General features: G+C 43.3%; 1 protein-coding gene across 16 annotated transcripts in view; it reads left to right on the top strand.

Moving 5' to 3' along the window:
- Nucleotides 1–21,201, top strand: part of ULK4 (unc-51 like kinase 4) — a 540,161-nt gene that overhangs the window by 436,786 nt on the left and 82,174 nt on the right. The window lies entirely within an intron of this gene.

Here is a 21,201-nt window from a genome sequence, read left to right as displayed (position 1 = left end):
GCCTGCTGCCTAAACTGTTGGCTTTATTCTGCCTTGCACCCCACCTCTCAGGCTGCCCTGTTCTTCTAGCTCCTGCTCCCCAGGACTTGTTCCCTACCTGAGGCTTGCCCATGCCACTTGAAGCTGTTCCCCAAGCTCCTGGCTCTCATGGGCTTTGCCTGGTTTTACCCCCGCCTTCTACCCTGACACTGTCTTCCTTGTGGCCCATCTAGACCACAGGAACTTTTTTTTTTCCTTAGCTAGCAAAAATAAATCTTTATTTGCTGATTGTACAGATAACATCTGGCCTTTGGTCATAATCATTCAATGTTGCAGAAATGACTAAGAAGGTTAAAAATCCCAGAAGACAGAGAACAGCTAAACATACTGTCGCACAACTGCCCCTTTGCACTGATGGGTATGGCACGGAGTTTTAAGTCTGGTTCATGTACAGTTAATAAATAGGAAAGATAGCGTTTCTAATGCTGTGATCTGGAATACCACTGCCTCCTTGGACTTCTGTGAGTGATTGCGTCAGAAAAGAAAGGGTAGACTCACCGCGAATTTAAAGAGAGATTATCAAGAGAAAGGGCACTGGCTGATAATAGAGCACACCTGACAATAACAAATCAGATGCTTTCCTGCCAGGCAGCTTCAGGTCTCATCTGTTTGTCTGACACATCCCAGTGACTGTCACATCTCATTCTCCTGTAACAGGACCTGATGTTTTTTGAGTGATCCTCATTCCTTTATGGATATACATGTAAAGTCACAGTAGATTGGTGTACAGTTCAGCCCAGAGAACATGAGGGGACAAGACCCTCCATGGTAGCCTTCACTATGGATATAAATTCAATTATGAGGGCTGGGCCTTATTTTTCCTCTCACCCAGGTAAGGATGATTTTTTAAAAATTACCTGTATGGAAAAATTACTAGATAGTTAGATGAAATACCCAGGTATTTATCTCAAAGAGGCTGTGGAATATCCTCGGGGCTAGAAATCTGGTTTACTGAGAGTATTTGTTCCTAAGTTTTCGGTTTTGAACTTGGTGACTTTTTTTTTAAGCTAGCAGTTTCATTTTAGCATACCCCGTAATGAAATAAACAAAGTGTGAAATATGAGACAGTGCTAGTTAAACATTTATACCAGCCCTACCCTGTCATTTCTTGAAACTATTAAAATGTAATGTTTTTATATGAAATCATTATAAATTTATAACAAGTCTAATCTGCAGTGATGCACTGTTCCATGTGCTGTGAATTATTGTTCTAAATTTTGGGTGGCAGATGCTTTCTCTGAGCGATGGTGCTGGGGTGATTAGTTCCTATGATGCAGTGTAAGAATATATCTTCTAATTTGCATAAAACATGAGTGCTGATTATACAGTTTGATTTGAGACCTTCTAAAATATTTTTCCCCAACAACAGTCTTGACAATCAGCTCTCTTACAATAAGGGAGTGCTGATTGATTATGACTATTTCCCTGAAGACTTTCTACCCCCAAATCTCTATTAAGAATGTATCTGTAGCGATGATGACACCAGAAAACAGCACCAGGTCTTCAAGATGGGTGCAATAATTGGGCTATAAGCAGACATCAGGTTCTGCAGGGCTTTTGCTAAGCCCAAGGGCATTCTTGGGTTTAGAGGTGAAGATTCAACCCAGCATTGGAATTTTCTCCCCAGGGCAAAGGTTCTCCCTGAAACTCATAATCAGTTCCTAAAATTCCACCACCAGAGATCTTTCTTTGGGGAACAAGTGCTCATTAGTAGGCAGGCACTCTTGGAAAAGTGATGTCTTTTTTTATTTAAAAAATTTTTTTTACTAAAGTGTAGTTGATTTATAGTGTTGTGTCAATTTCTGCTGTACAGTGTAATGACCCAATCATATCTATATATTCTTTTTCTCATGCTGTCTTCCATCATGTTCTATCCCAAGAGGTTGGATGTAGTTCCCTGGGTTGTACTGTAGGACCTTGTTGCTTATCCATTCTAAATGTAATAGTCTGCATCTGCTAACCTCAGACTGCCAGTCCATCCCACTCCCTCTGCCTTGCCCCCACCCCCTTGTCAACCACAAGTCTGTTCTCTGTGTCTGTGAGTCTGTTTCTGTTTTGTAGATAGGTTCATTAGTGCCCTATTTTAGATTCCACATGTAATTGATATCATATTGTATTTGTCTTTCTCTTTTTAACTTACTTCACTTAGCATGAGAATATCTAGTTGCATCCATGTTGCTACGCATGGCATTATTGCATTTTTTTGGCTGAGTAGTATTCCATTGCATCTTCTTAATCCATTCATCTGTTGGTAGACATTTAGGTTGTTTCCATGTCTGGGCTATTGTGAATAATGCTGCAGTGAACATAGGGGTGCGTCTATCTTTTTTGAATTACATATTTTTTTCTGGATATAGGCCCAGGATTGGGATTGCTGGACCATATGGTGATTCTGTATTTAGTTTTCTGAGTAACCTCCATACTGTTTTCCATAGTGGTTGAACCAATTTACATTCCCACCAACAGTGAAGGAGGGGTACCATTTCTTTGTATCCTCTCCAGTATTTATTATTTGCAGACTTACTAATGATCACCATTCTGGCCAGTGTGAGGTGGTACCTCATTGTAGTTTTGATTTGCATTTCTCTAATAATTAGTGATGTTGAGCATCTCTTCATGTACATATTGGCTATCCATACGGCTTTTAGACTACACTACAAAGCTTCAGTAATCAAAACAGTGTGGTATTGGCATAAAAACAGAAATATAGGTTAATGGAACAGGATAGAAATCCCAGAAATTAATCTAAGTACCTATGGTCAACTAATCTATGACAAAATAGGCAAGAACATCAAGCAGAGGAAAGATAGTCTCTTCAATAAGTGGTGCTGGGAAGATTGGATAGCTGCATTTAAAAGACTAAAATTAGAACATTCTCTAACACTACACATAAAAATAAACTCAAAATGGATTAAAGACCTAATCATAAGGCCAGATACTATAAAACTCCTAGAGGTGCTCTTTGACATAAATCGCAGCAACATCTTGTTTGATCCACCTCTAGAATAATGACAATAAAAACAAAAATAAACCAGTGGGACCTAATTAAATTCAAAAGCTTTTTCACAGCAAATGAAATGATAAACAAAATGAAAAGACAACCTGCAAAATGGGAGAAAATCTTTGCAAATGATGCAGCCAACAAGGGCCTAATCTCCAAAATATACAAACAACTCATACAACTCAACAACAAAAAAACAAAACAAAACAAAAAACAATCAAAAAGTGTGCAGAAGACTTAACTAGACATTTCTCTAAAAAAAAGTGATTTATTTACCCTTAGCACAGTTAGTTCCTTGGCAAATAGGAATTTTATAGCAGCCTTCCAACTCTGGTAGAGAGCTGAGAGCAACTCTTTCAGGAATGATGAACAGGAAGTTCCTTTCATGGCTCGGCAGTAATGAACCCAACTAGTATCCATGAGGACACGGGTTTGATCTCTGGCCTCAGTGGGCTAAGGATCTGGCGTGCCATGAGCTATGGTGTAGGTTGCAGACTTGGCTTGGATCCCACATTGCTGTGGCTGTGGCTGTGGCCAGCAGCTTTAGCTCCACTTCAACCCTTAACCTGGAAACTTCCATATGCCATAGGTGCGGCCCTAAAAAGCGAAAAAAAAAAAAAAAAAGAAAAAAAGGAAAAAAAAAAAGATAACCATGCTAGGAATATGGAAGTGCTTTGACAGAGGTGTTGGGGGAAAGGACAGAAGATGACTCAGATCATTGTGGGGAGGGGAAGCCATAAGGTAGGAGTGAGGCCAGCAGACCATTCTGAATTTCCACACTATAACAGAAGGCAAGTGTTTACCTAGACAAGACTACACCGTAGTTCTTGTCTGCAATTACATGTGTGTGGAATTAGTACAGATTTGGAAGACAAGTTACACTGTAGTAAACACAGTTTCTTTGGTGGGCTGGCCTTAACCTAGCAGAGTTTGTTTGCTCTGTTCTCAGAGTAGGGCTCTCATTTCCTGAGATTCCAGGACCCTTTTTTAAGTTGGCTTCTGTTAAGCTTCTCTCTGGTTCCTAACTTAAAAGCAGATAAAGTACTAAAAGGGTACTCTGTTTTATTTTGACCTCAAAGAGCTCCCAGTCTTAATAGGCAAGAAGCCTGTTACCACACATCATTTGTAATTTAGGGGATGAAATCAAGAAAAACTGGAACAAAAATGATAATTACCTGTAGATAAATAGGATAGCTCATTGAAACCTATTCTCCTTGGAAATCCCTGAAAGAGCCAGAGAGGCTTGATTTGTAATTCTTGCAGTCTATGAAAATGGCAGGCGGTGAAGCTTGAGAAAGGAGAAGCTCCTGCCAGGTTCCTCTAGCCTTCAGCAAAAGGAGATTGGTCTTCACGGTCTCATAAGGCCCCTCCCCATGAGATCATGACCCCAGCACAGCCTCTGCTCAGCCCCTGTGGACTGATGGGAGAAGGAGGGTGACAGGGTGGCCAGTGATGCACCAACCATGGTCATCCTCTCATGTGGCTTACAACTGGACTACATATCCCAGCATCCCTTGCATTGAGGTTCTAGCCAATGGGTGTGAACATGTGTGTGGCCTCTGGTTTGAGGTTCCTTAGGAGGCAGAGGTGCTTTTCCCACCACCTCTTTCCCTGTTTGCCTGCTGGATACACAGGGCTGTGAGAGCCCCCCACAGGACAGTGGAGCCACAAGATGGAAAGAACATGTGCCTTGGAGGCATCAGGTGGCAGGTCACCTTTGAAGCTTGAATTGAACTGTTAGAGGAGACAGAAAATAAACTTCAAGGGCATTAAGCCCCTAAGATTGGGGTAGAGGGAATAGTGGGGAGTGTTTGTTAATTTAGCGTTATTTTAACTAATGTAGTAAGTAGGTTTTACCCAGTGGAAGCAAGATGGAAAGTTGTAACATGGCATTTCCTTGTTTTACTTTAGTTATTACTGACTTCTTGTTAATACTCTGCTACTCCAGATTGTTAATCAAATACATCAGTATGGATGTGTGCCTATTTCACTGGCCCCCTGAGGAGAGCTTTATCTGGTTTTATTCAGTAAAGTAGGTCACTGCTTAGTGGAGCCAAGCTCTGCTTGTTCTAACCAGTGGGGCCCTGATGTCCAGAGAGGCTTCTGAATGGAGGAGACCCAAGAGCAATGGGTACTAAGCTTATAACTTCATAGAGTAAGTAGGAGACAGTATCCCTAGGAGAGGCCAGAGTCAAGTGGTTTCTTAAATTCTTTAAGCCCAAAGAGGGAGGCTGCCAGATGCTGATGGCCTCGAAAGTCCAGGTAAGGAAAGTCATGGGAAGAAAAGACTAGAAAGCAGATTTCAAGGCCGATGGGCACCATTCTGACCCAGTGGGTGGTGGATGCTTCCGATCTATTTCTGTGATTTGAAAATGCTTAAGAAATGGAAGGATAGTCATGCTCCTGGGTTGGAAAAATTAATATTGTAAAAATGGCCATACTATCCAAAGCGATCTACAGATTCAATGCAATCCCTATCAAATTATCCATGACATTTTTCATGGAACTAGAACAAACAATCCAAAAAGTTACATAGAACCAAAAAAGACCCAGAATTCCCAAAGCAATTCTGAGGAACAAAAACCAAGCAGAAGGCCTAACTCTCCCAGACTTCAGGCAGTATTATAAAGCCGCAGTCATCAAGACAGTGTGGTACTGGTACCAAAACAGACATACAGACCAATGAAACAAAATAGAGAACCCAGAAATAAACCCAGACACCTATGGTCAATTAATCTTTGACAAAGGAGGCAAGAACATAAAATGGGAAAAAGAAAGTCTATTCAGCAAGTATTGCTGGGAAACCTGGGCAGCTGCATGCAGGTCAACGAAACTGGCACACACCCTCACACCATGCACAAAAATAAACTCAAAATGGCTGAAAGACTTAACTATAAGAGAAGACACCATCAAACTCCTGGAAGAGAACATAGGCAAAACATTCTCTGACATCAACCTTACAAATGTTTTCTCAGGTCAGTCTCCCAAAGCAACAGAAATAAGAGCAAAAATAAACTGATGGGACCTAATCAAACTGACAAGTTTTTGCACAGCAAAGGAAACTAAAAAGAAAACAAAAAGACAACTCACAGAATGGGAGAAAATAGCTTCAAATGATGCAACTGACAAGAGCCTAATCTCTAAAATATGCAACCAACTTATATAGCTCACCAGCAAAAAAGCCAACAACCCAATTGAAAAATGGGCAAAAGACCTGAATAGACATTTCTCTAAGGGAGATATACAGATGGCCAACAAGCACTTGAAACAATGCTCCACATCCCTTATTATTAGAGAAATGCAAATCAAAACAACCATGAGGTACCACCTTATACCAGTCAGAATGGCCATCATTAATAAGTCCGCAAATAAGAAATGCTGGAGGGGATGCGGAGAAAGGGAACCCTCCTGCACTGTTGGTGGGAATGTAAGCTGGTATAACCACTATGGAGAACAATATGGAGTTACCTTAGAAAACTATGCCTAAAACTACCATATGACCCAGCAATTCCACTCTTGGGCATATATCCGGACAAAACTTTCCTTGAAAAAGACACATGCCACCTTCATGTTCATTGCAGCTCTTTTCACAGTAGCCAAGACATGGAAACAACCCAAATGTCCATTGACAGAGGATTGGATTGGGAAGAAGTGATATATATATAATGGAATACTACTCAGCCATAAAAAAGAACAAAATAATGCCATTTGCAGCAACATGGATAGAGCTAGAGACTCTCATACTGAGTGAAGTAAGTCAGAAAGAGAAAGACAAATGCCATATGTTATCACTGATATCTGGACTCTAATATATGGCACAAATGAACCTTTCCACAGAAAAGAAACTTGTGGACTTGGAGAACAGACTTGTGGTTGCCAGGGGGGAGGGGGAGCAGGGGTGGATTAGGAGCTTGGGGTTAATAAATGCAAACTATTGCCTTTGGAATGGATTAGCAATGAGATCCTGCTGTGTAGCACTGGGAGCTGTATCTAGTCACTTATGATGGAGCATGATAATGGGAGAAAATAGAATGTGTACATATATGTATAACTGGGTCACCATGCTGTACAGTAGAAAAAAAAATGTATTCCAAAAAAAAAAAAGAAAAGAAATTGTATTGGGGAAATAACAATCAAAAAATAAAAAATAAGAAAATGCTTGTACCCTGCTCTCTTGTGAGGTGGCCTTGTCTGACCTTAAGAGCTTTCTCATTCCCCATTAGCCAGCCCTGAGTCATCTGCCTTCCTCCATATGCCACACAGCTTCCTGTTTTGAGTTTTGGCCTCTGCAGTGGTGAAAACCTAGTCTAAAGGAGGAGGTTAAGCCCAGAGGAGCTAAGCTGTTCTTCTGGGCAAATCAGAAGGGTACTTTTCTGGGAGGGGAGGTTAGTATGATGTTAAGTACTTTTGACTTCTTCTTGGAGGCTGGAGAGTCCTGAGCCTTGGTGCGCCGGGAGAATGAGATCATACATGAAAGGGGCGAGTCCCATCAGTTGTAGGGGGGTGAAGGCAGGACAAGAGCCTTGTCCCTGGGAAGAAGGGACAAGCTCAGATCCCTAGAGGAGCACCAAAAACTTGATAGTGACTTTTATGTCTCTTTTGGAATGGCAAATCCTTTCTCATGATCTCAGTAAATACCGTTGTAAATGCTGGTCAAGAAAGTGATGACTTGAGGGATAAAGGAAGGGGGAGCAGAGACAGTGTGGGGTGTGACCTCACCTTTCTTCTACGGCTGCAGTGTTGATTGGAGCACTTGTGTGGAAGGAGTCAGTGGTCCCTGAATCTGGGTGGTACCCAGGAGCTGAGTCAGAGGGCATCTGCAGTTGAGCAAAGAACCCGAGGCCACAGGTAGACATGGGAACAGTCTGGAGACATCCCAACACCCTCAAATACACCAGAGCAGTGCTTGTCTTTTTTCTTGTTGTTTTGTACCCAAGGGAATTTAAGGCGTTTTTCCTGATTACTCCTCTATATAAAATTTAAATACCACGTGTGTGTGCACGTGTGTGGATACATGTGTTTGTATGCATGTATATATACATATAGTGGTTCTTTGGAGGGCCACAAATCATTTTAAAAGCTAAGAGGTAGTCATGTTCGCCCCCCACCCCCACCCCCTACCAAAAAGCCACATTCTACCTTTTTGGCAGCAATATCACCCTGTTGAGAACACACGTCCTAGAAATGACCTGATTAGAGAGGGAAAGGTCAGGTTCTCTAGCCTGTGGACAGGGTGACCTCAGTTGTCCCTTGGGTGACTGACGCTGGACACAACTGAAAGGAACATCTGTCCATCTGCCGTGAAGATTCACCAGATGGTACAGAAGATGGCTACCTTTGAAAAGGCAGAAACTTGGATTTGTCTCCGAGGGAAGCTTTGTCTTTAAGCAACTAGGAAGGCTCTGGGAGCAATCCTGGAGTGTGGGCAGTGGGTATCTCTGGCCTCTGGCTGGAATAAGAAGAGAAAGAACGAAGCAGTGACCTGTCAAATACCATCCACTCTGGAATGCCTGAGATTTCTAATTATTTTAAAATATATCATGGAGAAATTGGCAGTTACGCTTTTCCTAAGTTGCAACTGGATGAGATTCTTAATGTATTTCTGGGAGACCAAGCCATGGCTTTTGTCCATCAGATGTGTGTTGTTTCAACCAAAGAGATTCTGGTTTGATTCCTTTTGTAAAGAAGGAAGGGCCATTAGTCTCTGCTTCCATGCATTCTGGTACCCAGTCTTCCCTTGGCAATCCCAGAAGTATTTCCTGCCAGGCTAAGTTGTCGTTTAGGAGAGCCAAGGCCTTGCCTCACCGGCTTCAAAGGGGTTTATCAAGTGGTGACTCAGGGTATGAAGTTCCCTACTCCTGCCCAGGGGCTTGCTGGATGTCCAGAGAACAACTGTTGAGCGGCTTGACTCATCTTCCATCCAGAGAGCTCCTGTGTCAAGTGAAAAGTATGCCCCTACATTTGCCATCACTGATGCTCCCGAGAAACCCTGAGTTCTTTTGACTGAGCTTTCAATCTAGAAGAGCAGGATGGAGACGGCTGTCTTGTGAACTTCCCTGTGCTGGAGGAAGAGGCCCTGCCGCTTAGTCTCCAAAAGAACAAAGCCTCTTTAATTTCTCTACAGAAAGAAATCCATGCAACACCACCCAACTCCTTTGAGGGCTATTCCTGCTCAGAGACTTTAAATGGAAATCTGAATTTCTGGATCTGTTCTGTGATGACAGAGGCAGCCCCAGTGAAGCAAACCTTGCCAAACACAAAGACACTTCTTGAAAGCCATTGTAAAGAGTGAACCATGAATTTACTGCAAAAGAAGACTGATAATTCTGGAGTTGCTTGATGAAAGCCTAGCTTTGGATATATTAAAACTCACCCATACACACACATGCGTACACACACACGCACACCCCTGGCTCTCAAATTCCTTGCCATAATCTGAATTTCTTACTGAAGCTAAATATAATAGCAAGCTTTCAAACTGAAGTTTGTTCTTGAGGATTACTTTTTGGTTTATGTGCACAATAAGCATAAAAATAATGAAAGTTATAGAACTCTTTATAAAGAGTTTTATAAAGATCACTTCTACATTGTATTAATCTTAAATAAATTTGCAAGGAAATATAATTATATGAAAACTGTGTGTTTCTGTTCATGCACATTTTTCTGTAGAAGATCCATAACTTTTATTTTAGTCTTAAAAAGGCCTGTGACTCAAAACAGAAACAGGAAAGATAAAATCAAAAACAAAAGGTCAAGGACAGCCACCCGTTTATAGAGGAGAGAGAAACAGCCAAGTTAAGAGTTTTATAAAATGATTCCTTTGACTTACACTTTCATTATCTTCTTAGTTAAATATGAGGACACTAAATATGATGAATAGTAGGCTTGCATAAAATATGGAAAAGATCTGTGTTTGTGAAGGAATGACTCTCACAAATCACATTTATCACAATGCAGTATTAAATTATAAACTATACACCATGCGCCTGGAAATATACCCATGAAATAGCATAGAGAATTTATGTCCGTATTAATAATGGCAAGTTGGACAAAATAATCCAAGTCTTATTTTTCAGAAGGGTATGTGTGGCCTTGACAGTGGTGCCATGGTGATATTTCCTTCACTTTATTGAGGAAAAACCTACATAAAGAAAAATTATGCTGTTTCATCGAAAGTAAGAATGAAGTACCTTGGGCCTTCCATTCCATAGCAAGACCCCTCCAAGGAGACGCTTATATGCCTGTATGCCTTGTATGTGTACCAGAGCTCCAAGGGGGAAATTGGCTTTATGTTTATATTTGATAAATGGGGTGAAGGTAGAAAAGACCCTATTCCTGTTTTGCCCTTCTAAAGCCTTCCTTCGCCTTTGCTAGAGTTCAGGTCTACATGAAGGATAGGACTTTAGAAGCTGCTTCCTTATGACTACTACTAGTAATACTATTGTGGGTACTATTACTACTAGTTCTGCCACTACAGGTCCTTCTCATATGCCTGCCCAAGACATGTTGAGTATTGATGAGTGTGGAAGTTGCACTCTGACCCCTGGGGAAGCGTCAGGCACAGGGGCTGAGAGTGGAGGAGTTCCCGAGTTGGATGGACATTGGAGCCAGCTCTCAGGAACCAATATAGATAACCAGGCTGCCCAGAGGATGACCCCAGAGACCTGTACTTCCTGAGCATGCATTCTTCTGCAGGTGCTTCTTTTGCCCCTGGTCAAGTCGTGACTGCCTTCTAGGAGCTATATTAGATAGGATGGAGAGGGAGTTCCCGTCGTGGCTCAGTGGTAACGAACCCAACTAGAATCCATGAGGACATGGGTTTGATCCCTGGCCTCACTCAATGGGTTAAGGATCCAGTGTTACCACGAGCTGTGGTGTAGGTCACCGATGCAGCTTGGATCCCATGTTGCTGTGGCTGTGGTGTAGGCTGACAGCTGTAGCTCCAATTTGACCCCTAGCCTGGGAACTTCCATATGCCATGGGTGCTGCCCTAAATAAAAAAAAAAAGGACATAGAAATAGATAGGGTGGAGAGATGGAGGGATGTTTTATTGTTGTGTTGTAAACTATTTATTGCTTATTGTAGAAAGCAATGTATGTGGTAGATTCAGCAATGTATGTGGTAAATTCAGCAGGAGTTCAGCCTTCCCTCTGTGTCCTACTAGTATGGCCCGACCGCTGGGGATCCTCTGATTTTCCAGATCTGCCCCATCTGTCTTGACACTGATACCTTAGAGACCAACTGAGGGAAGAGTGATCCCCTCAGATCCCAACTTTATGAGGGCGCTTTGGTTCCTTGGCTCTCCTGGTTCCTGGGAACCTTACAGGAGCTGTTCTCTTCTTTGAAGTCACTGAGCTTTCTGAGTCTTACATAAGATGAGAATCAGGAGCTGTGGCCCTCTCTGGCAAGGCACAGCCAAACCCTGTTTCTGAACATGCTGAATCTAGTAGGTAAGCAGACTTGTGGATGGGGAAGGAAGCTCTGGGAAGTGTGATATATTATGCAGATGTGAGGGACTTCTATTGATCTCTTAAGATTTTGGAGCTTGGTGTGTGTGTTCAATTATGTTTCTCTCTCTTAGAATGTGATATTCTTGGGGCAGCATAAGGAGTGGAACATAGGCTTTGGAGGAGAAGGAATTTCAGCTGTTTGGACCTCCCTGAGCTCACATAGTCTCGCTGACCACCATTCCTCCTCTGTGAAGCAGGAGTGATAGCACATACATTCTAGAATCGTATTTGAGAAATAAATAAACCAGTGTCAAGATTGCACTTGCATAGAGAGTGCCTGTCATGGCTCAGCAATAACAAACCCCACTAGTATCCATGGGGTTCGATCCCTGGCCCTCACCCAATGGGTTAAGGATCTGGTGTTGCTGCAAGCTGTGGTGTAGGTTGCAGATGTGGCTTGGATCTTGCATTGCTGTGGCTGTGGTTTGGTCAGCAACTATAGCTCCAATTCAGCCCCTAGTGAGGGAGCTTCCATATGCTGCAGGTGCAGCCCTAAAGAAAAAGATACTTGCACAAACCCTGGCATGTCACAGACACACTCAATAGTAGCCTTTGTCTTGTTCTCCAGGATACCTTGTGTAGGGACCCGAAATGCCAAATAGTGTATGCTGGTGGTCAGTGCTACACCTGGGCTGAAACTTCATCCTTTCGTGTTTGAGGCCTTGTTCTTCTTATTGCCTCCTCGCTATCCATTTACTTTTCTAACTTAATTAAATCAGCAAATCTGCCTCTTCCTAACTTACCAATACCCAACTGCTCATGTAGGGAACAGGCACTGATGCCTGTTGTAAATCAAGCTCTACGTTAGAGATGACCAGTGGTTTTGGCAGCCCTCACAGAGCCCACAAGGCGGTCCATGCATGGGGAGAATTCCACTGGGAGGAGAGGCTCCTTTTTTTCTGTAAATACTAGGGCTGCTTAGAGAAGGCAGTATTTGAGATGAGTTTGAAACATAGGTATATGATTTGGACATGCAGATATGGAGGGAAGAGCATTCCAGAGACAGGGAACAGCATGAGCAAGAGTGTAGATGCAGAAAAGGAAGGTCTATATATGGGGAAGGAAAGGAAATTTTAGATGGAGTGTTTGTGTTTCTTTAATTTAGGTTCTTATTGAAGTATATAGTTGATTTACAATGTTATAAGTGTACAGCAAAGTGGTTCAGGTTTATTTGCACATACACATGCATCTGAAAAAGAACATACAGCTTATAAAAGACTTGAATATGGTTCCTCCTGCTATACAGTAGGTCCTTGTTGTTTATTTTATGTATAGTGGTGTGTATCTCTTAATTTCAAATTCCTAATTTATCCCTTCCTCTTCCTTTATCCTTTGGTAATCATTGGTTTGTCTTCTATGTCTGTGAATCTATCTCTGTTTTGTAAATAAGTTCATTTTTATCATTTTTATATTCCACATATAGGCGATATCATAGGGCATTTGTCTTTCCCTTTCTGACTTCACTTAGTATGATAATCTCTAGGTCCATCCATGTTACTGCAAATGGCATTATTTCATTCTTTTTATGACGGAGTAATATCCCATTGCCTACATATACCAGATCTTAGTCCAATCCTCTGTCAGTGGACATTTAGCTTGCTTCCTTGTCTTGGCTATTGTGAGTGGTACAGCTGTGAACATAGCAGTACATGTATCTTTTTGAATTTGAGTTTTTGTCTTTTCTGGATATATGCTCAAGAGTGGGAATCCTGGATCATTTGGTAGCTCTATCTTTAGTTTTTTAAGAAACCTCCATACTGTTCTCTCTGTGGCTATACCAATTTACATTCCCACCAGCAGTGAGATAGGAGGGTTCCCTTTTCTAGGTGGAGTGCTAAATGCATGAAAGAGAAGAGGAAGAAGTGAAGTTGGCAAGATGAATCAGAGCCTGATCTGGAGGGGCTTGGCCATCTCTCCATTTTTTGAGAGCTGGGGGGAATATCTGTCATGTTTCTCTGCAACAGTATAGGCTATCAGGTCTCCCCTTTTTTTAGACCATGAACTGTATGATTTGTCCAAAGGTAAAGAAACATTTTGCATGCTGAAGACTTGAAAGCAATAGACAAGCAAGTCTAGTTAGAACATGTGTAACTTTGGACTGAGTTTACCATTGGGATAAACTTTCACTCTGATACAATGTGCCTTTGAACTTGGCTAGAGCTGCAGGGGTGGCACTTTTATTTAGTGCCCATTCTATTCAGAAAAAAAGTATAAATCTTTACGTGTGAATCGTATGATTTTTTTAACTAAATACTTGTTCCTGTATCTAAAAGGGGGGATTCCAGTGCCTACATTCTGTAATTGGAGTTCTTTGAAGATAAATCCTGAGTAATGACTCATGTATTATAGGTTATTTTTAAATCATTAGAAAAGTGGGAAGCTCTCAGAAAAACCAGTGAGTCTGTATGTGACAAGAGTCCTCAAATCAAACGACTAACTCACTACCCTCTTTTGTCACATTCAGAGCTATATACTCAAAACTACTTGGAAAATAATTTTTTAGGTGAATAATTTTTTAGGTGAATAATTTTTTAGGTGAATTATTTTAGAACCAGGGAACTCAGGAGTTCCCTGGTGGCACAGCAGGTTAAGGATCCAGCATTGTCACTGCTGTGGTGCAGGTTTGATCTCTGGCCTGGGAACTTCTTCATGCCACAGGTGTGGCCAAAACAAAACAAAACAAAATGGGAGAGAACTCAAGGATATAGCATCTCTGCTTGCTGCTATCTTTTTCAATTATTTTGCCTAAGATGTATTTTCCATGGCGTACATAAATACACTTCCTTATTTGTTTTACAGTTATTATGAAAAATTGTTCACAGTGAAAATTAACATCATCCAAAAGATTGAAAATATTGAATGGCAGGATCCTTCTTCTTGTCCCTTTTAGCTGCCCTCCCCACTTCTGCCATAGACATGCCTCCTGCTCTGCTGGGCTTCATGTTCTGGGCACTAGTAGAATCACCAAGTGGATGCTTGTGGAGCTTGGCTTCTGCAGAACAAGAAAACCAAAGACTTCAGTAGCCAGAAAGGATGGGATTGATGCTGTGGAAGAAGAAATCTAGTGTTAATTGTGACGCACATATAAGAAAGAGGCAATGGGAACTTTAAAGAGGCTGGAAAAATTAAGTCCTGGTGGCATTATGGGTCCAGACATGAGTGGTGGGTCATGTCAAAGGTGGCAAGAATGATAGTCCCAGTGAATGTGTCCTCAGTGCGTCAGGTAATCCACTCGGCAGTTATTGATTAAGCACCTCGAGAAAGCAACTTACTGTCCTGCTTAAAGCCCGTCACTGAGTCCAGTGCCCTCAGGATAAAGCCTGGAGTCTTGAACTTGGCTTTCAAAGTCCCTGCTGACTTCATCTCCCTAATGCTGCCTTGCCCTCCTCCCTCCGTGTCCTCTCACTGCAGCTACTCTGGCCACTGGCAGTCCCCCTCGCTGGTCTGACTCTTGCCCACCTTTGAGCTGTTCCCTCTCCCAGGAGCAGTATTCCTCCCCAGCCCCACCTCCTCTGCTGGCCTTCTTCCTCTGACAAATTGCTGCTGTCTCTGAGGCTCAGTTCCCAGCCTTTTCTAACCAGAGTCGGGTAATATCTTGGGCTTCTTGTACTGTAGCATTTTATGACATTATCATGTTTAGTTTCTGCATCTCGATGGAATGGTCTTTGAGGACCCGTCTTGTTCGCAATCCGCTAGCAGTTAGCAGAGTGTATGGAACGTATATAAAGACACTCAAGACAGGGAGAGCACAGAAGAACGGAGGAAGGAAAGAAGGGAGGAGGAAGAAGGAGAGAGAATTGAATGCCTGCCACAGATTGAGTCAGGCACTGGGAATAAAACATCAGTTTAAAAAGCAATCCCCTCACCCACAAGAAGGAGCTTACAGCCTAGTGGGGAAGAGAGATTTGCACTAAATTAGTAAAAAATACAACAGGAGAAAGCATAGAATGGTGGTCCAGACCAAGTGTGCTGAAGCCCCTTAGGGCAGCTTCTGAGCATGAGAGTGAGGCCTTGCTACAGACCTCAGGGGTCCCAGGGGTGGAGTGGGGGTTGGGTGAGGAGGCTGCGCTGGATGGAACGCTGGCTGGTGAGGTTGCCATCTGCAGACACAGGTGCCAACAGGACCCACCTTGTTTCTTCTTGAGGTGATTGGATCAAGCTTTGTGCTTTGCAGGGACACTGAGAATCTCTGGGCTTACATCCCCCAAATCATAGAAAAGCTCCCAAGGCTGCCTTCCTCCACCTGCAGGTGCTCTCCTTCCCTCCCACCTCCTCCCTCCCTCCCCCCTTCCTCCTTCCCTCTCTCCCTCCCTCCTCCACCCTCCCTCTTTCCTTCTCTCCCTCTCTGCCATGAACAGGGAGGAGGGCACATTCAGCATTAATACTGTTCTGATGAGCCACTCAAAGTAAGGTTTACCCTTTATCCAGAGCTGGCTCAATTTCACCAGTTGCTGTGATAACAAAGAATATGGCTGGGAAAGTATATACAAACTTATCAAACTAGGGCATGAAACACTATTATCTTTTTTAGTGTTAGAAAATATAAAGCCAATATAAAGATGCCCAAAGCGCAGTGGCTGTTTTTTGCGTACACTGCGTAAAATAAAAGAGAAGGGCATGTCAGCTCTGCTGAGTTTCCCTGTTCACGTCAGTAATCACCTCACGAGGCTCCAGGTGGGAAAGAAAAAGATAATTAGTGTTAGGCTCTGGGAGCATCTTCCACGGTGACAGAGGCTTATTCATTGTTATGAACGATTACAATGCAACGGGATGCAAATTAAAACAAGACCATGGCTTGTCTTATCAGTAGTGGTCTGCTTCTTTGTTCCTCTGACTCTTTATTAGGCAGTAGCTGCCTTGCATATTTCCTACATGACTTTAGCTCTAAAATCAGTAGCAACATCCTAATTATGAGAGGCCTCTAAACTGGCTTTGATTGTAATACAGACAAGGAAAATCTATTAGAAGCCTCAACTCATCAGAAAGTCGGGACGCAGGCATTCGATTGTGATGCGAGTCCATTAGTCTCACGGGTGGCCCTTTCCTCTCTGTGCCCATCCCTTTCCTCTGGCTCTGCAGTGGCCCATGGCTGTGCATTCCTCATATGCCTGTTTCAGTGCACAAAAATTCAAATGGAGAAGCTTGATTCTGACTCTTGCCCCATTAATATCCCCTCCCCATACTCTTCTCTACGCAATGTCAACCAAGAACTTGAAAGAGAAAAACTTATTAAATGATCATAGCACTTTCTTCCATTTCATCCACATCTTATAACAAACCACATTTCTGGTATTTTCCTCTGAAGATGACATACTTAACATGTCTGCTGAATTTTGGTGCCTTCTTGGCTGTTAATATAGTGGCATTTCATATATGGTTTAGGAAGTGTTCTGATATGTGAGGCAATTTTACAGATGCTTTAGGTCTTGTTCTTTTTCCTGTTGCCTCTAGCAGGAGATGCCACCAGCTCCCTCACAGATCACCAGGGAGTGTAGCCCTGAATCCAAGGGGCAGCAGTGAGAGGGGTGTCTGGCCCACAGGGAGCAGGCGTGGAGCATGGAGCAGGCAAGGGGATTGGCTCACGTCTTCTCTCATATCTGTCTTTGTTCGTCTCTCCTCCTGGGCCAGATGCTGTTACACGGTGGTAATGTTATCCCCAGGGATGTCTGATGATAACGTTGATAGAAGACAAAAGAAATGAAGAGTTGAGGGATGTGTTTATATTTATTTGTTTGTTTGCTTGCTTGCTTTTTAGGGCCACAGCCATGGCCTTTGGAGTTTCCCAGGCTAGAGTTCAAATTGGAGTTGCAGATGCCTCCCTACACCAGAGACACAGCAATGCCAGATCCAAGTCATGTTTGTGACCTACACCACAGCTCATGGCAATGCCAGATCTTTAACCCTCTGAGTGAGGCCAGGGATCTGACCCCCAGCTTCATGGATCCTAGTCAAATTCATTACCACTGAGCCAGTATGGGAACTCCAATATATTTAAAGTTTCCCCTTCCCCTCTCAGTTATAAAGAATTTACAGTAGAGGCAAATAATATGTTCATTGAGGATGGCTTGGGCACTTATGTCTTTTGTGAAATCAGCGTTATGATAGGGTGATGGTTCCAGCATCAAGGTTTCTCTCTTTAAGTTGCTGTTCTGGTTTGGACAGGTTTCCATGGTATAGCTGAACTTTCACACGTGGGGCTGTGGTTGTTAAAGCTTCCATGGTCCGTCTTCATTTTGCTTAATGTGGTGCTACTAGGCCAGCCCCTTTAAAGAGCTCAGTTACCAAACAAAATCACAATACTTTTTCTGAACTGGGCCTCACCCTCCCTTTTTTCACCATCTGTAATGGTCTGCTATCAGCACAATAACATTTATTTATTTTTGTCTTTTTTGTCTTTCTATGGCCGCATCCACGGCATATGGAGGTTCCCAGGCTAGGGGTCCAATTGGAGCTGTAGCCACCAGCCTGCACCACAGCCACAGCAATGCAAGATCAGAGCCACGTCTGTGACCTACACCACAGCTCACGGCAACACTGGATCCTTAATCCACTGAGTGAGGCCAGGGATCGAACCCACGTCCTCATGGATGCTAGTCGAGTTCATTAACCATTGAGCCATGACAGGAACTCCAGCTCAATAATATAACAGACCACTATAGGATTCTGTAGCATTGCATCAGTAAGTATCTATTTCTTAGTCATGTGATTGCAAATCATCAGGGCTTCTCTGCTCTACACTAGGCTTAGCGAGCCCCGCTCCCTGCAGCCCACAGGCTGGATTCAGCCCTGCTCCATCCCTCAGGGCCAGAAGACCAATCAGAACAAGGCCTCTGGCACTGGCAGATGCACAAAAGACCAAACCCAACCATGTGAAGACATCCCCATCTTCTGCTTGTGTGCTGTCCACTAACACCCCATTGGCCAAATCAAGTCACATGGCCAAGGCCAAGTGAAGAGTTGTGGAAAATAACATAAACTGTCACACCATCCCAGGGCCTGGTTACAGAAGGTAAATCTCCTCACAGTCTACTTGTTCTTCTCTTGTTCCTTATGCTGAACTATAACCACCTCTGTGGAGGAGTCTTAATGCCCTTATGGTACCCATAGTACTTGCAGGAGAATTAAGAGCTCACGTATTGAAAAACATTATAGGCTCTTTATCCTGAGGGAGCACCAATTATGGCATCAGCCTCGGACGTTCCCAGGTGGTTGGCACAACAGCCAGGCTTCCATTTGGAAATTTGAAGAGGCTGGTTCTATACTCAGCTTAGAAGCCATTCTCTTGCCCCCACCCCCAGTGCACTCTTTGTACATGTGTCTGTCTCCTCCAGTGGGCTCTCATGTCCTTTGTCCCTGGTGTTTCCACCTCACCCCCATCCACTTCTATCGAAGACTCTAGATGGCAGAAACTTCAGCCTTGCACTAAACAGTGGTTACCAGTATGAACTTGGGCATATTTTCCCATCATTTCAGTCATAGAACATTTGAGATGAAAAGACTGAGTGATCATGAAGTTCAGTACTGTCCAGTAGAATCTTCCTCAGGTCAAAATGTTCTGTATCTGCAGGTGGCAGTGGTCTGTGTTATGCAGTCCAGTACAGCAGCCATGGGTGGCTGTTGAGCTCTTCAGAGGCGTCTAATGGAATTGAAGAACTGCGTTTTAATTAATTTAGGTTTATACTTGGATAGCCATATGGAGCTAGTCACTCCATATTATAAGTAGCTCTAGTTAATTCCCTGTTGGCCCAGAGTAGACATCACTAGATATTTCTTGAAGGAATAAATGGATGAATGAACGAGAAAGAGGAAAATGACCCCCACCCCAGGGTCACACAGTTACCTCCAAAATAAGAGCCTGGGGCTTGGGCAGGTTGGCCTGGGCGCTCTCCCGCACCATGTCACCTCCTCAAGACCTGTTTGCATTAGTTTGGTCTCACTTCTGTAGTCTTGTAACCTTCTAGCAATGTCCGAATACCTCATGCTTAAATAGGTTGGGGGCGGGGGTGGAAACAGAAAAACAAAACTCTTTTTCCGCCTTTAGTAATTTGAAGAGTGAGCATTAAAAACTCAATCAAACATCAAATAATTTTTACACAGTAGAAATAATATATACTTTCCATCCAAATTAAAACACACGCTCCCAGCAATTTAATTATGCAAATGTGATATAAGCAGCAGCGAAACAGTGTTAAAGGGGAGGAATGAAGATTGATAAGCTAAAATTTCTGGTGCCATTTTCCTTTTTAATTTCCTCTTTTGGTTAATATTATGCTGATTTTCATGCACTGCCTAGGTGGAGACTTTCTTTGTGATAAGTGCCTCTACAAATTTATGCAAATAATATTAATCACTGTTGAGAAAACAGCCGCTGTTACCAGCCCTACTGCCCACAAGTGTTAGGCGGCAGTGCTAGATGGGTCTGGAGCTATGAATGTGATTAAATACACTGGTAAGCACAGCTGCTGTGTTGAGAAAGGGCTAATTTCCTTTAGCTGCTTGGAGAATTCTAAATGCCAAGTATAATTCTCATCTTTGCTCTGGCAGGGGTAGGGGGGCAGCTGGAAATTGAAGAGTAGGTATAGATTGTGTTGCCCCCACCTCATCCGAGGAGCCCCATTCCACTGGTCCTTTGCAGTCAGGACCTCTGTCCTGGGGTGGGTTCTTCAGAAGCGACCTTGAAATCAGGATTTGGGTACAAGTAGTTGACTGAGAAAGTGCTTCCCGAGGAAACCTCTAAGGGGCTGGGAGACACAGGACACGGAAGGGAAGAAAGCCAGACACAAGTGCCATCTCAGCACTCTGATGAGTTCTAATTCTACAGGAACCCTGGACATAAGCTATGCCTCAGAATTGGTGCCCACTTGAGAAGGGGACTGGACTGCATCCGTGGCCCTCCAGTCAGTCCTTGGCAAAAGTCATCTTGTGGGATGTGAATCCCCAGGCACCTGCAGCCATCTGAGAGTACAGACTGGCAGGTCAACAGCCACTGGCGTAGGCCCTTGGATGGGCTGTGTGGACCTGGGAGGAGAGACCCAAGGGGATTGGGCAGAGTGCTGGTGGTATCCACTAGAAACATATCCCGGGCCCCTGCCCACAGCCGGCACCCCTTGCTGTCCTTCCTCCCAAGCACACAGCCTCTCTTCCCTGGAGTCTCCCCAGTGGCACTGGAGATCTTCTTGTTACACTATGTCCAGGCAACCAGGATTTCTTTCATAATGGTTATTACTCTATCAGATCACATTGGTATTTTAACAGCAGTCTTCAAGGTTTAAACAGAGGGCTGAACAGTGGAGCACCCATAAGGAAGATGTACAGATGGCAAGAACATCACAAGCAAGGCCATAGAATCTATACATTAAGACTTGATGTTTTTTATTTTCTCTAGCATCTGGGAATTTCCTTATAAACCCTGGGAATGCTACAGTGATTCCTGCCAGCATCGCAGCAACCTCCCCAGGCCTGGGCATAATCAGGGGAAGAAACTGGCATTCCTAGTGCAGGTACCTTAGGTCGAAGCACTCAGATCCTATTGGAGAAAAATTGGAGCCCCAGACACAATCTCTCTTCTTATTTACTTCCTCCCTTTCAAAGAAGGTGTTCCTCTGATGGGCTCTTTCTGAAAAAGCAGAAATGCTATTTGGAAGGTGAACA

This window comes from Sus scrofa, chromosome 13, assembly GCF_054392235.1.
Source record: "Sus scrofa isolate SSC_HxYL_T2T_F1_AM1 chromosome 13, Sscrofa_HxYL_maternal_Yorkshire_Landrace_v2.0, whole genome shotgun sequence".
NCBI classification, from domain to species: Eukaryota; Metazoa; Chordata; class Mammalia; order Artiodactyla; family Suidae; genus Sus; species Sus scrofa.
This window is presented reverse-complemented; position numbering and strand designations above follow the sequence as displayed.